This window comes from Elaeis guineensis, chromosome 2 (genome assembly GCF_000442705.2).
Source record: "Elaeis guineensis isolate ETL-2024a chromosome 2, EG11, whole genome shotgun sequence".
NCBI classification, from domain to species: domain Eukaryota; kingdom Viridiplantae; phylum Streptophyta; class Magnoliopsida; order Arecales; family Arecaceae; genus Elaeis; species Elaeis guineensis.
This window is the reverse complement of record NC_025994.2, coordinates 119593314-119606522: the sequence shown is the minus strand read 5'-3', so window position 1 is coordinate 119606522 and position 13209 is coordinate 119593314.

The following is a 13209-nucleotide window of genomic DNA, read 5'->3' as shown; positions in this document are numbered from 1 at the left end:
TAGAATCTAGTGACTAGTTGGTTAACATGATATAAATTTCATAGATAATTGATAGAGAAATGATGTGAGATATAAATCAAAGAGCACCGAAAAAGAAGCAGCTTGCCCTTTTTTCTCTTCAGAGAACCACCCTTGTCATGTGATCCATTGTCTCTGTTGCCAAATTTTGGGTTGCGGACGTTCACATCCAGCCACAAGGTAGACTTTTTCCAACCTTTAATACCAACTCTTCTTATTTCCTAAAATTTTTTTGACTCGGTTCTACACATGGGGCATGATCAGATTTAGTATTTTCTTGAGTTATTTTGAGCCCAAAGCAAACCTCCGCTTGATTTGGATAAGGCTATCCCTCAGGCTGAGGATAAGAAGAATATTGAAGAATTAATTTCCTACAAAATGGTAAATCAGGTTGTGTTGACAAGTAGCTCAATATTTGTTTGTGTACAGCTGATAAGCTTTTATTCTTCTGTGCATCGCTTTGAAAATGCTGCGCCGTGAAGAACAAGTTGGTTCTTCGGTCACTTGTTGTGGACTTAAATATTATCAACATAAGTTTACCGAAAAAAAAACATTATCCACATAAGATTGTTCAAATGCAGGAATTCCACATCTAGATTGGGTATGACTTTATATGTTATATCAATTGCTTTTGATTTGTGTCAACTGCCATGGCCAGACCCATGATGGGATGGTGATCACCGATCGATCGAGGTGGATCGACAAGTTCCTCGAGGGATATTCTCTGTGGCCGGAGATTGATCATGGCGGCTATGCCGAGATAGCATGGTTCGAGGAGCAGGTTGACCAGCACTTGGACCTGATGGATCAGGTCGTCAAACCGCTGTGGATTTGTCATCATGGATGGCTGCACAGGCTGCACAAGCCCATTCAGAGTGGACAATTGGGTGGCTCTACTTTGACTTCGTCTAGCGGATGTCAGTGGAAAGTGGTGGAGTAGTTGCATCGCACCATTCTCTCTTTTTAGTTGGGTTATCAAATCCTCCTTTTAGCACCAAACTGTTGCTATAAGACTCCGGTTGAAGCTGATATAGCCGAGAACATATGCTGATTTAGAAATCGGTATGCCAAAAGAGATCTGCAAGAAAAGTCCACACGCACCAAAGGTTCTTCGATGGAGAATCCTTCGATACTTAAGCCAGTTGGAACTTGAGAACAATAGAAAAAGAGAGAGAGAGTGAATGGGCAAGAACACAAGGGCTTTCTCTCTTTGGAGTCGAGCTTACCTCGAAGGTCCCTTTATCACCTCTTTATATAGAGATGAAGTCGTAGGTTGATATGTCTGAATCAAATAGGCGGTAAGACTAGGCCGCGATCTGTCAGATCATTAGGATGAGGAGTCTGCCCATGAACTTGCAAATCAAACATTGTTAGTCGTGGGTGGTGGCCACATTCTTATTGTTTGTTAGGAGATTTTAATTGATTGTCTAGCTACATGGCTGAATAGGTCGGTGGCTTGAGGTCGGCACATAATCAAGACCTTGCTCTAGATGTGTTCGTGTTGGTGCGGATTGTGAAACCTCATTACGCATGGTCCGCAAGACCCCAAACTTGAGATTGGTAGGTGCCCAAGCCAAAGGTCGGATATAAGTTGATGAAGTCATTTCGACCTGGCTCTTCATGGCGGTCTTGATAAGTCATCAGCCAGAGTCGTCAGTGCAAGTTTGACCACTAGATCGGTGATGGCATGTTGATATCCTAAGCATATGGTCGAGGATGATGTCTAGGAACCAAGTCCGATGAAGTCCACTTTCTTATCAGGATGTCTAGATGATGTTCATCATTAGAGTTTACCTCGGTACGTCAGTCGATTCGAGAAAGATGTCTAAGGATGAGTCCCGAGGATAATAGTCGAGGTTGTACAGCCCCATAACACTAAAATCATAGAGAGGGATGTTTTGTTTGTAAAGCTTCTTTTGTTTCTGTTTTCTGACAGTACTTCTTCTCTTACTTGTAAGTTTAGCTTTAATTCAATAAATTAGGGAATTATCTTACCTTCCTCCATGTTGCCTCAAAAAAATTGTCTTATCCTTGACCATGATGAACAGTTCTAGATTAGACAAGTCAAAAATTTTAGTTGATCTCGTATATTAATGGCACTGTTATTAAACCTGACCCTACCCGACTAGTTGGACTGGAAATCCAGTGACTCGGCCACGAGATCAGGCCGATTACCTCATCAAACCGTTTATGCTTAAAATTCAGCCAAATCCATGTGAACCGGCCAATTAGAATGTAAACGGCTTGATCCGGTGTAACCCGATTGAGCTCTGGGTGATTTAAGATTTTATTGTTCATCCATCATCCCGACTCCTTTCAACTTTCTGAGTTCAAGATGACCTTATCTTCCACTTCTTTGGTGACCAAGTTGGCGGCGACGGCAACGAAGGAGGAGGACCGAGCAACCGACGGTGGCAAGGACTGAGAACGAGCTGACAAAGACGATCGGAGCCTCCTCCGATAAGTAACCACTGCTAATCTTTTTTTTTTTTTTTTCAAATCTCCAGTGAATAGGGCCTGGGATCGGTCCCTCTGCCTCCTCCTTCTCCATCCGCGACCTCTGGCCTCCCTCTGCCTCCTCCTCCTCCGCTTGACCCCCTCTGCCTTTTTCTCCGCTGTCCGAAACCTCCTTCTGCCTACTCCTCCTCCGCTCGGCTCCCTTCCCCCTCCGCCTCCTTCTCTGGTGAATAGGACCCAAGGTCGGCCCCTCCGCCTCCTCCTCTCTCCTCCTCCTCCTTCGCTCGATCTGTCGGTTCAATCATTGACCCGACGGTTGAACCGATGACCCACTGACTCGGTGTCTTGTCCGAGTCAAAGCCTGGACCGAGTTTAATAACCATGATTCATGGACCCATATCGTTATTAGGTCAAGTTTCTACAATCTAGTGACTAGTTGGTCGACATGATATGAAACCAGAATACGCCTAATCATCATCCATTCCATAGATAATTGATTAGTGAAATGATGTGAGATATAAATCAAAGAGCACCGAAAATGAAGCAGCTTGCCTTTTTTTTTTCTTCACAGAACCACTCTTGAAATGTGATGTATTGTCTCTATTGCCAAACTTTGGTCCGCGGACGTTCACATCCAGGCATAAGGTAGACTTTTTTCAACCTTCAATACCAACTCCACTTATTTCCTAAGATTTTTTTGACTCAGTTCCACACATACTTGGGGCTTGATCAGATTTAGTATTTTAAGCCCAAAGAAGACCTCCGCTTGATTTGGAAAAGGCCATCCCTCAGGCTCAGGGTAAGGAGAATATTGAAGAATTAATTTCCCACAAAATGGTAAATCAGGTTGTGTTGACAAGTAGCTCAATATTTGTTTTTGTACAGCTGATAAGCTTTTATTCTTCTGTGCATCGCTATCGACAATGCAGCACTGTGAAGAACAAGTTGGTTCTTCGGTCACATGTTGTTGACTTAAATATTATCAACATAAGTTTACCAAAAAATAAAGAAAAATTATCAACATAAGATTGTTCAAATGTAGGAATTCCACATTTAGATTAGGTCATGGCTTTACAGGTTATAGCTATCTGTTGGGTATAAAATACCCACAGCCGAAACCCTCAACGGAATCGACATCAGCGCAGCTCCGCCCGGGCTCCTACGGGAGCCGGGCTCCACCGCCGACAGCAAGTGCAGCTCCGCCCGGACTCCTACGGGAGCCGGGCTCCACCGCCGACAGCAGTTGCAGCTCCGACCAGACTCCTACGGGAGCCGGGCTCCGCCGACGACATCAGAACAGCTCCGCCCGGACTCCTACGGGAGCCGGGCTCCGCTCTCAGTATCAACTGCTGGTAAGCTCCATCCGGACTCCTACGGGAGCCGGGCTCCACCGCCGACAACAGTTGCAGCTCCGACCGGACTCCTACGGGAGCCGGGCTCCGCCGACGACATCAGAACAGCTCCGCCCGGACTCCTACGGGAGCCGGGCTCCGCTCTCAGTATCAACTGCTGGTAAGCTCCATCCGGACTCCTACGGGAGCCGGGCTCCACCGCCGACAGCAGTTGCAGCTCCGACCGGACTCCTACGGGAGCCGGGCTCCACCGACGACATCAGCGCAGCTCCGCCCGGACTCCTACGGGAGTCGGGCTCCGCCGCCAACATCAGAACAGCTCCGCCCGGACTCCTACGGGAGCCGGGCTCCGCTCTCAGTATCAACTGCTGGTAAGCTCCATCCGGACTCCTACCAGAGCCGGACTTCACCCTTAACTTTGATTGCAGCGCAGCTCCGCCCGGACTCCTACGGGAGCCGGGCTCCACCGTCGACATCGGCGCAGCTCTGCCCGGACTCCTACGGGAGCCGGGCTCCACCGTCAACAGCAGCGCAGCTCCGCCCGGACTCCTACGGGAGCCGGGCTCCACCGTCGACATCAGCGTAGCTCTGCCCGGGCTCCTACGGGAGCCGGGCTCCACCGCCGACAGCAGCGTAGCTCCGCCCGGGCTCCTACGGGAGTCGGGCTCCACCGTCGACATCAGCGCAGCTCCACCCGGACTCCTACGGGAGCCGGGCTCCACCGCCGACAGCAGTTGCAGCTCCGCCTGGACTCCTACAGGAGCCGGGCTCCACCGACGACATCAGCGCAGCTCTGCCCGGACTCCTACGGGAGCCGGGCTCCGCCGCCAACATCAGAACAGCTCCGCCCGGACTCCTACGGGAGCCGGGCTCCGCTCTCAGTATCAACTGCTGGTAAGCTCCATCCGGACTCCTACCAGAGCCGGACTTCACCCTTAACTTTGATTGCAGCGCAGCTCCGCTCGGACTCCTACGGGAGCCGGGCTCCACCGACGACATCAGCGCAGCTCTGCCCGAACTCCTACGGGAGTCGGGCTCCGCCGCCAACATCAGTGCAGCTCCGCCCGGACTCCTACGGGAGCCGGGCTCCGCCCTCGGTACCAACCGCTGGAGGACTTCGCCCGTGCTCTTAAGGGAGCCGAGCCTCATCTCTGACGCCAGCGACTACAGCCGCAAGCAGACTCCGCCCGGACTCCTACGGGAGCCGGGCTCCACCCGCAACTTCAGCCCCGAGAGGGTTTCGCCCGGACTCCCCCGGGAGTCGGGCTCCGCTCACGACCCCTACCGCCAGGAAGACCTCACCCGGACCTCAACAGAAATCGGGCTCCGGCCGTTGTCGAGCTTCAATCGACAGATCCACGCCCCCTGACAGGCCCTCAAAACGGCCATGACCCTGCTCCACTTCCTGTGGCGGACTCCGCGCAGTACCATCATTCCCTGACAGGCCGCAGTAACCATAGCCGCCCTGCTCCACTTCCTGTGGCGGACTCCGCACAGCTCCACTATCCCCTGGCAGGCCACAGTGACGGCCACGAACCTGCTCCACCTCCTGCGACGGATACCATGCGATTCTCCTATCCGCTGACAACGGACGCTGCTCCACCACTCATAACAGATTCCACGTGGCGGGCCGAGGTGATGGCCACGTGTCTGCTCCACTATCTTCCGCAATCAATTCTCCTGACCATGGGCGGCCCACTACCAGGCGGTTACAAACGTCGCCATCAATCCGTTGCCTCCTCCGCCTATAAAAGGGGGATCCAGATACGTTATTCTTTAAGCTCATTTTTCTTGTCTCAAAACTCTGCTAAATTCTCCGTTCGAGCACTCCATTCTTGTTGAGGCAGAGAACTGACTTGAACGTCGGAGGGTCTTGCCGGAGCAACCCCACCTTCGGTTTAGACTTCCCTTGCAGGTCCCGGCGGCGACTGCGGCTTCCCCGACTCTAGCTTCTCCGGCGCAAGCGGATTTTTGCACCAACAGGATTGGCGCTAGAGGAAGGGGCTGTGTCTTCGCAGCACCCTTGTTCTTGAAGGAGCGCTCAACGGAGCCGCCTCCGACCATCTCTCCGTCATCCACTCCTAATCCTCCCCCGCGAGATCGACACTCGATGCCTCCGCGCAAGGCGTCCACCCGGCGGTCCACGGCCTCCGCGGCCAGATCTCAGGCTCCGGCCTCCCCTCCCATTTTTCAGCCTCCTCCTCCTCCCCCTCCGGCGGCGGCGGTCGGTGCGGAGCAGTTTGACTTGCTGGCGCAGCAGGTCAAAGGCCTCGTCGAAGCCGTACAGGCAATACAGCAACAGCAGCCGCAGGCGTCGGCGCATCCGGAGGGGGCATCTCCGGAATGCCAGAACCCGGCGGTGGGGCGGGCCACCTGGGCCAGCCGCCCCGTCCTTCCTGGGAAGGCGAATCCGAGGGTAGAGAGCCCTCAATCGGACCACGACTCTACCCCTGGGAGATCCCTGCCTCCGTTCTGCCAAAGGACCCTCGAGACGCGAAGTCGAGAGGACTTCCTGGACCGGAGGCTCCAGGAGATGAACCGATGGATCGAAGAACTCCGCCACGCGCCTCCCGCTTATGGTGAGGATATCTGCACTGACCCTCCCTTCTCCCAAATGATTATGCAGGAACCGATCCCGCCGAATTTCAAGCTCCCCCAGTTTGATAGCTACGACGGGACGTCGGACCCGATGGATCATCTGGAGGCCTTCCGAACGATGATGCTGCTTCACGGTGCTCCCGACGCCATCTTGTGCCAGACTTTCCCGTCTACTTTGAAGGGAGCAGCAAGGAACTGGTACTCGGCTCTGAAGTCGGGTACCATATTCTCCTTCGATCAAATGAGCTACCAGTTCGTGGCCCATTTTGTCAGCAGCCGGCGTCCCCGGAAAGGTTCGGAGTCCCTCATCAACATCAAATAGAGGGAAGGGGAGTCCATACGGGCCTACGTCAACCGCTTCAACATCGCGGCACTGGAGGTCCGAAACTTGGACCAGTCAGTTGCCATGGCCGCCCTGAAAGGTGGCCTTCAGAAGAATGACCTCTTGTACTCCCTGGAGAAGAAGTACCCCAGGGATTTTGCTGATCTGCTGGCTCGGGCTGAAGGATACGCCCGAGCGGAAGAGGCCTTCAAAATGAAGGACGAAGAGACTGCGAGGGAGCGCCAGGCGGGAGATTCTAGTAAGCCCGCAGTCGAGAAGAGGCCAAAGGAAGCCCGGCCTCGCTCCCGATCCCCTCCTGGGCATAGGCGCGCCCATACTCCCCTCCGGGCACGCAGGCAGAGAAGCCCGAACAACAGATTTCGGCGGGGCTCCCCGCCAGGGAAATTCCACAGCTACGCTCCCCTCAACGCCTCGAAGGCCCAGGTGCTGATGGAGGTCAGGGAGCAGCTCCATAGGCCGGAGAGGATGCGCACACACCCCGGGAAGCGCAACCCCAACAAGTTCTGCCTCTACCACCGCGACCACGGCCATGACACGGAGGAATGCATCCAGCTCCAGGACGAGATCGAGGAGCTCATTCGGCGAGGTCGACTTGACAGATTCATCCGCCGCAGGCCTGAGGATAGAAGAGACCGGCCAAGAGCCCTCCCGCCGCCTGAACCGCAGAAAAGAGAGGAGCAGCCCGGGGACCGGCCGCCCATCGGGACCATCGACTCCATCACCGGAGGGCTTCAAGGAGGAGCGGGAATACTGTAAATGTATCGCTTATTATTTCGCTTTGAATCTACTTTTCTTTTTAGCTAACATGTTCCTCCCACCTAGCGTGGATGTGTTATGACTGGATATGATCCCTCCAAGAACACGGCCACGTCAGGAACAGGAGGAGGACCTCGTCCTGACGTGAGCAAGGTCAAAGGCCCGGTTCTTTTAGACCGGATGGGGGGAGAGGCCTTACAACGCCCTAATGTGCCCCCACAGCCCTGTTAGGGACAGGAGGAAAATCTCGCCCTAACTTGAGCAAAGTCAAAGGCCCGGTTCTTTTAGACCGGATGGGGGGAGAGGCCTTACAATGCCCTAATGTGCCCCCACAGCCCTGTTAGGGACAGGAGGAAAATCTCGTCCTAACTTGAGCAAAGTCAAAGGCCCGGTTCTTTTAGACCGGATGGGGGGAGAGGCCTTGCAGCGCCCTAATGTGCCCCCACAGCCATGCCAGGAACAGGAGGAGAATCTCGTCCTGACATGAGCAAAGTTGAAGGCCCGATTCTTTTAGACCAGAGGGGGGAGAGGCCTTACAGCGCCCTAACGCGCCCCCACAAGCCAGGCTGATAACGAGAACCTCGCATCGGCTCAAGCAAAATGGAAGGTCCAGACTCCTACGGGAGCCGGGTTCCACCGCCAAGGAAAGCTTCGCCCGGACTCCTACGGGAGCCGGGTTCCGTCGCCAAGGAAAGCTCCGCCCGGACTCCTACGGGAGCCGGGTTCCGCCGCCAAGGAAAGCTTCGCCCGGACTCCTACGGGAGCCGGGTTCCGCCGCCAAGGAAAGCTTCCCCCGGACTCCTACGGGAGCCGGGTTCCGCCGCCCAGGAAAGCTTCACCCGGACTCCTACGGGAGCCGGGTTCCGTCGTCCAGGAAAGCTTCACCCGGACTCCTACGGGAGCCGGGTTCCGCCGCCCAAAAAAGCTTCACCCGGACTCCTACGGGAGCCGGGTTCCATCGCCCGGGAAAGCTTCACTCGGACTCCTACGGGAGCCGGGTTCCGCCGCCAAGAAAGACTTCGCCCGGACTCCTAAGGAAGCCGGGCTCCATCCGCTACTTCGCCAGCAAGGGTTAAAAATGGTGGCGAGACTTGGCCACATGACGAGATCGGAGGGAAGGGGAGAGTCCCTTCCCACGATGACATCTAAGCCAAACAAGCCCAACGACGAGAAAGGGTCAGCGGACGACAATATCGGTGCTACGCGTGGGCAAGGTAACACAAAGCGCTTTTTCTTCATTTTCGATATACGTACTACAGGGCCCGGATGGCCAGGGAAAGAGGGACAAAACGACAAGAAAAAAAAAAGGCAGCTACAAAAAGGGGGTGACTACAAAAGAACTCTAAGGAGGTCCTGCTCCCTCTAACCTAGGGTGATCACCTCCATCCCTCAACCAGGACTGCCTCAGATTCTCCACTGCTTCTTCTAGTTCTTCCTTCTTCTGCAGTGTATCCTGGAGCGTCTGACGAAGATGTCGGCTCTCTGCCTCCGTTTCTCGACGCCGCTTCCGCAGAACTTCGGACTCCGCCTCTGCATCCGCGACGGCCTTCCGCTCGAGCGCCAGTTGGATTTTCACTTGTTGAAGCTCGGCTGTCTTCTCCCCAAGGGAGACGGAAATCCCTTCGACAGTGCCTCTCAGGGCTAGGAGCTCCTCGGCATCTTGGGCGTTAGCAAGCTGCGCCCTAGTAACCAACTGCCTCTGGAGACGAACGACCTCGTCCGCCGCTTGACGGAATCTCTCTTTGTACTCTTCTACCTGCCGGCGCCAGCTGGCCCGCTGCACATCGTGGCTCATCTCAGCATCCTGAAGCTGCTTCTGGAGGTCGGAGACCTTCTGTGACCATATCTGCTCATCCCGCGCTGAGAGCCGGGATGAGTTCCCTTCCAGCTGGCCGATCCTCCTCTTCGCAGCTGACAACTCCACCTTGAGGGCGCTGATCCTAGCTTCTTGAGCCCAAGTTCGGTCGCTGGCGCTCTTCGTACATTCCTCGAGCTCCTTTGTGAAGTTCGCCTTCCTCCGGCTGTAGTCCATGATTGCCTTCACTTGGAGACTCCTGAAGTGGGCGGCCTCAGCGGCGGCCTCGGAATAGCATTTTTTCGCCTGACGGAGCTCGCCCTCCGACTTCTTCAACTTCTTCGTCAGGTGGAGGACCTCCTTTTTCAGCCGTTGGATAGTTGACTTCAGCGGGACCCCCAGGGGCAAGGGGAGTGCTTCGGCAGGGTACTGCCATCGAAAGATGCAAACATCAAAGACCGACTCATTACAAGAAGGAAGGCAGAAAAGGAGGGACGGAGGGAAGGAAAGGCCATCCACAATGAGAAATTCGACTTTATTGACTAATTTCAAAGACAAACGGAAAGAAAATATGGCGACAAAAGAAAGATACAAGATCGGAGGTCTCAGACCTCGGGGGCAGGGGGTGGAGAGCTCGGTGCGGGGGGTGCAACTGCGGTAGCGGCGGACGAAGGGCCGACCTCGTCGTCAGACTCCTCCAAAAAGCCGAGATCAAGGTTGGGGTATCTGCTGGCCACCCTCTCTCGGCAGAGCTCGAACCCCTTGGTGAACGCCTCCAGGCCGAACTGGACGTTCAGTTCCCTCATCTCTGCGGAGGCCTTGAACTCCTCCACCGCAAGGGTCCTGACCTCCGAGACCAAAACCGGAGTCTGCTCGGCCAAATGGGCGACCTCAGCCTCCGCTTTCCTCGCCGACTCCTCCAAGCTTCGTCTCTCCTCCTCCCGGGCTTGTCTTTTCTCTTCCCGGTCTTGCCTCTCTCTCTCTAGGGCCTCCCGGAGGGCGGCCACCTCGGCCGTCTTCGCTTGAAGATGGGCAACCTCGTTCTGGCAGCGCTCCTCCGCCCGAAGAAGATCCCTTCTCATGCGGCCCGACGCCTCGACATAGGCGAAGAGCTGGTACCCGATCTGCAAGGACGGATAGAGAATTACAACAAAGACCGAGCAACCATGCAAATAAACATCCGCTTACCTCAAGAAAGGACCCCAAAGTGTCCCAGGCCCGCTGCTCGGGATCGGCGCGGTCGATCCTCTCCACGACATCGGACAGAATGCAGCCGTCGAGTAGCCGCCTGATCAGAGCCTTGTCGTTGAAGGGGTTCTCCGATCCCCCCTCGGAGCAGACGGACTCGTCTACAGTGGCTCGGTGGCTGCTCGCCCTGCGGGCCACCGATTTCCTCCTCCTCCCTGCGGCGGGCGCCTCCGTGGGGCGGACCTCCGGAATGGGGACCCCAGTCGGCGGGCTCCTTGAGGGAGCCCGAGGGGCCGCTGGCTCGGCATCCGAAGGAATGTCGATGACCGGGGTCGCCTGGACGGGCGCAGCCAAGCTCGTCTCCTCCACCCTGGCCCTCTTCGTCGAGCCGGAGGTCGTCGCGCCCTTCCTCTTCTGAGCTCTCATAGCCTTGGCAAGCATCCGCGTGGCTTCGGCATCCATTGCTGAAAAAAAAAAAAACAACAGGAGAAGAAAAGAAGAAAGAAAAAGCGGCACCGATCAGTCCAGAGTCAAAAAAAAAAGAAGAAAAAGAGAAAAAAAAAAAGAGAGAGAAGAAGAAGGCAAGAAAAGGAAAGATATATACTTGCTGGATCCTGAGGGCTCAGGCCGATGTTGAAAAGAAGCTGCTCCCTCAGAAGGTTAGGAAGGGAAGGAGCGGGATAACTCAGAAGCTTCTGGGCAGCCTGGAGGTCGTCCTCCCCCAGGCTGGGAGCCCGGCGGACGGAATCCCTCAGGGACCCCCAATGGGGCAGACTTAGTTCCAGGGTCGGGCAGTAGACAAAGAGAAATTTTTCCTTCCAGTTGTGAATCGAAGAAGGGGCGCCCTTCAGCAACCCCTTCTTACCGAACTGGAGGGAGAAGTACCACCAGTCCTTCGCTGAAGGATGGCGTTTGAAGGTGTAGAAATGTCTGAACAAGGAGAGGGATGGCTAGACCTCGGCTATATGGCAGAGAGAGAGAAACCCTATCAAAAACCTAAAAAAATTCAGGGCCACAGAGGCGAGAGAAATGTCTAAGAAGCGAAAGAAGGCGGCAACAAAGACTGAAAGCGGAAGCCGGAGTCCGGCGCGAAATGCCTCCTGGTACAAACAAAAGCGACCAGGAGGGGGAGCGCTGGCCCGGTCAGAGGGGCCAGGAAGCTTCAGGTCGTACTCCGAAGGAACCCCGTACCGAGCCCTTATCAGAAGGAGTTCGTCCGGAGTCGACGAACATGGAATGGTGCCCGGTGCGAAAATCGGGCGAGGCCCTGCCCCGAACGCGGGTTCGTCCGCAGAGACAGGGGCCTGGGGGTTCGAAGCAGAAGAACTCCCAGAACTGACGGAAGAGTCGGAAGATATTTTTCGGGGGGAGAACCTAAAAGATCCTAGAAAGGCAAACCGAAAAGGGAACGAGACGCCGAAGGCCAATCCAAAAGAAGACACAAAAGAAATGAAAAAAGGAGAAGCCCCTAGGCGGTAAGAAGAAGGTTGGCACTAACCTATCTTGCCCTGGGGACCTGGGGGGCGAGAAGCGGGAGGCGCCTACGACTCGAGAGGGCATTCACTAGAGCAGGCTCTCGGGGAGAAGACAGACGCCAGCAGAAAATCAGAAACGGAGTGGGACGCCTGAAGGGGGGAGGACGGGTTTAAATAGACCCTGGGATCCGGCGCCATAATGATCTCGAATCCCCCCAGGCCAGTCCGCATCCGACGCGTGTCCCACTCCCCGTGGCAGACGGCTAAAGGCGGCTGGCGGTTGGCAGGGTCATAATTGCGCCGTACCTAGGCCAGCGTACCTGCGGGATCTTCGAAGCGTCCCCTCATACCGCCCCAATTCGAAAAGACTCCGGCACGTGCTCATTTAATGCCAAAATATCTGGGAGCGGCAGGGCGCGGGATTCGAAGGGACGGTTCCGGCTGTACCTCTGTATACTTCCTTCGTTTGAAATTCAAACTCGGATGTAGCGGGACTGGTGTTGGGTATAAAATACCCACAGCCGAAACCCTCAACGGAATCGACATCAGCGCAGCTCCGCCCGGGCTCCTACGGGAGCCGGGCTCCACCGCCGACAGCAGTTGCAGCTCCGACCGGACTCCTACGGGAGCCGGGCTCCGCCGACGACATCAGAACAGCTCCGCCCGGACTCCTACGGGAGCCGGGCTCCGCTCTCAGTATCAACTGCTGGTAAGCTCCATCCGGACTCCTACGGGAGCCGGGCTCCACCGCCGACAGCAGTTGCAGCTCCGACCGGACTCCTACGGGAGCCGGGCTCCGTCGATGACATCAGAACAGCTCCGCCTGGACTCCTACGGGAGCCGGGCTCCGCTCTCAGTATCAACTGCTGGTAAGCTCCATCCGGACTCCTACGGGAGCCGGGCTCCACCGCCGACAGCAGTTGCAGCTCTGACCGGACTCCTACGGGAGCCGGGCTCCACCGACGACATCAGCGCAGCTCCGCCCGGACTCCTACGGGAGCCGGGCTCCGCCGCCAACATCAGAACAGCTCCGCCCGGACTCCTACGGGAGCCGGGCTCCGCTCTCAGTATCAACTGTTGGTAAGCTCCATCCGGACTCCTACCAGAGCCGGACTTCACCCTTAACTTTGATTGCAGCGCAGCTCCGCCCGGACTCCTACGGGAGCCGGGCTCCACCGTCGACATCGGCGCAGCTCCGCCCGGACTCCTACGGGAGCCGGGCTCCAC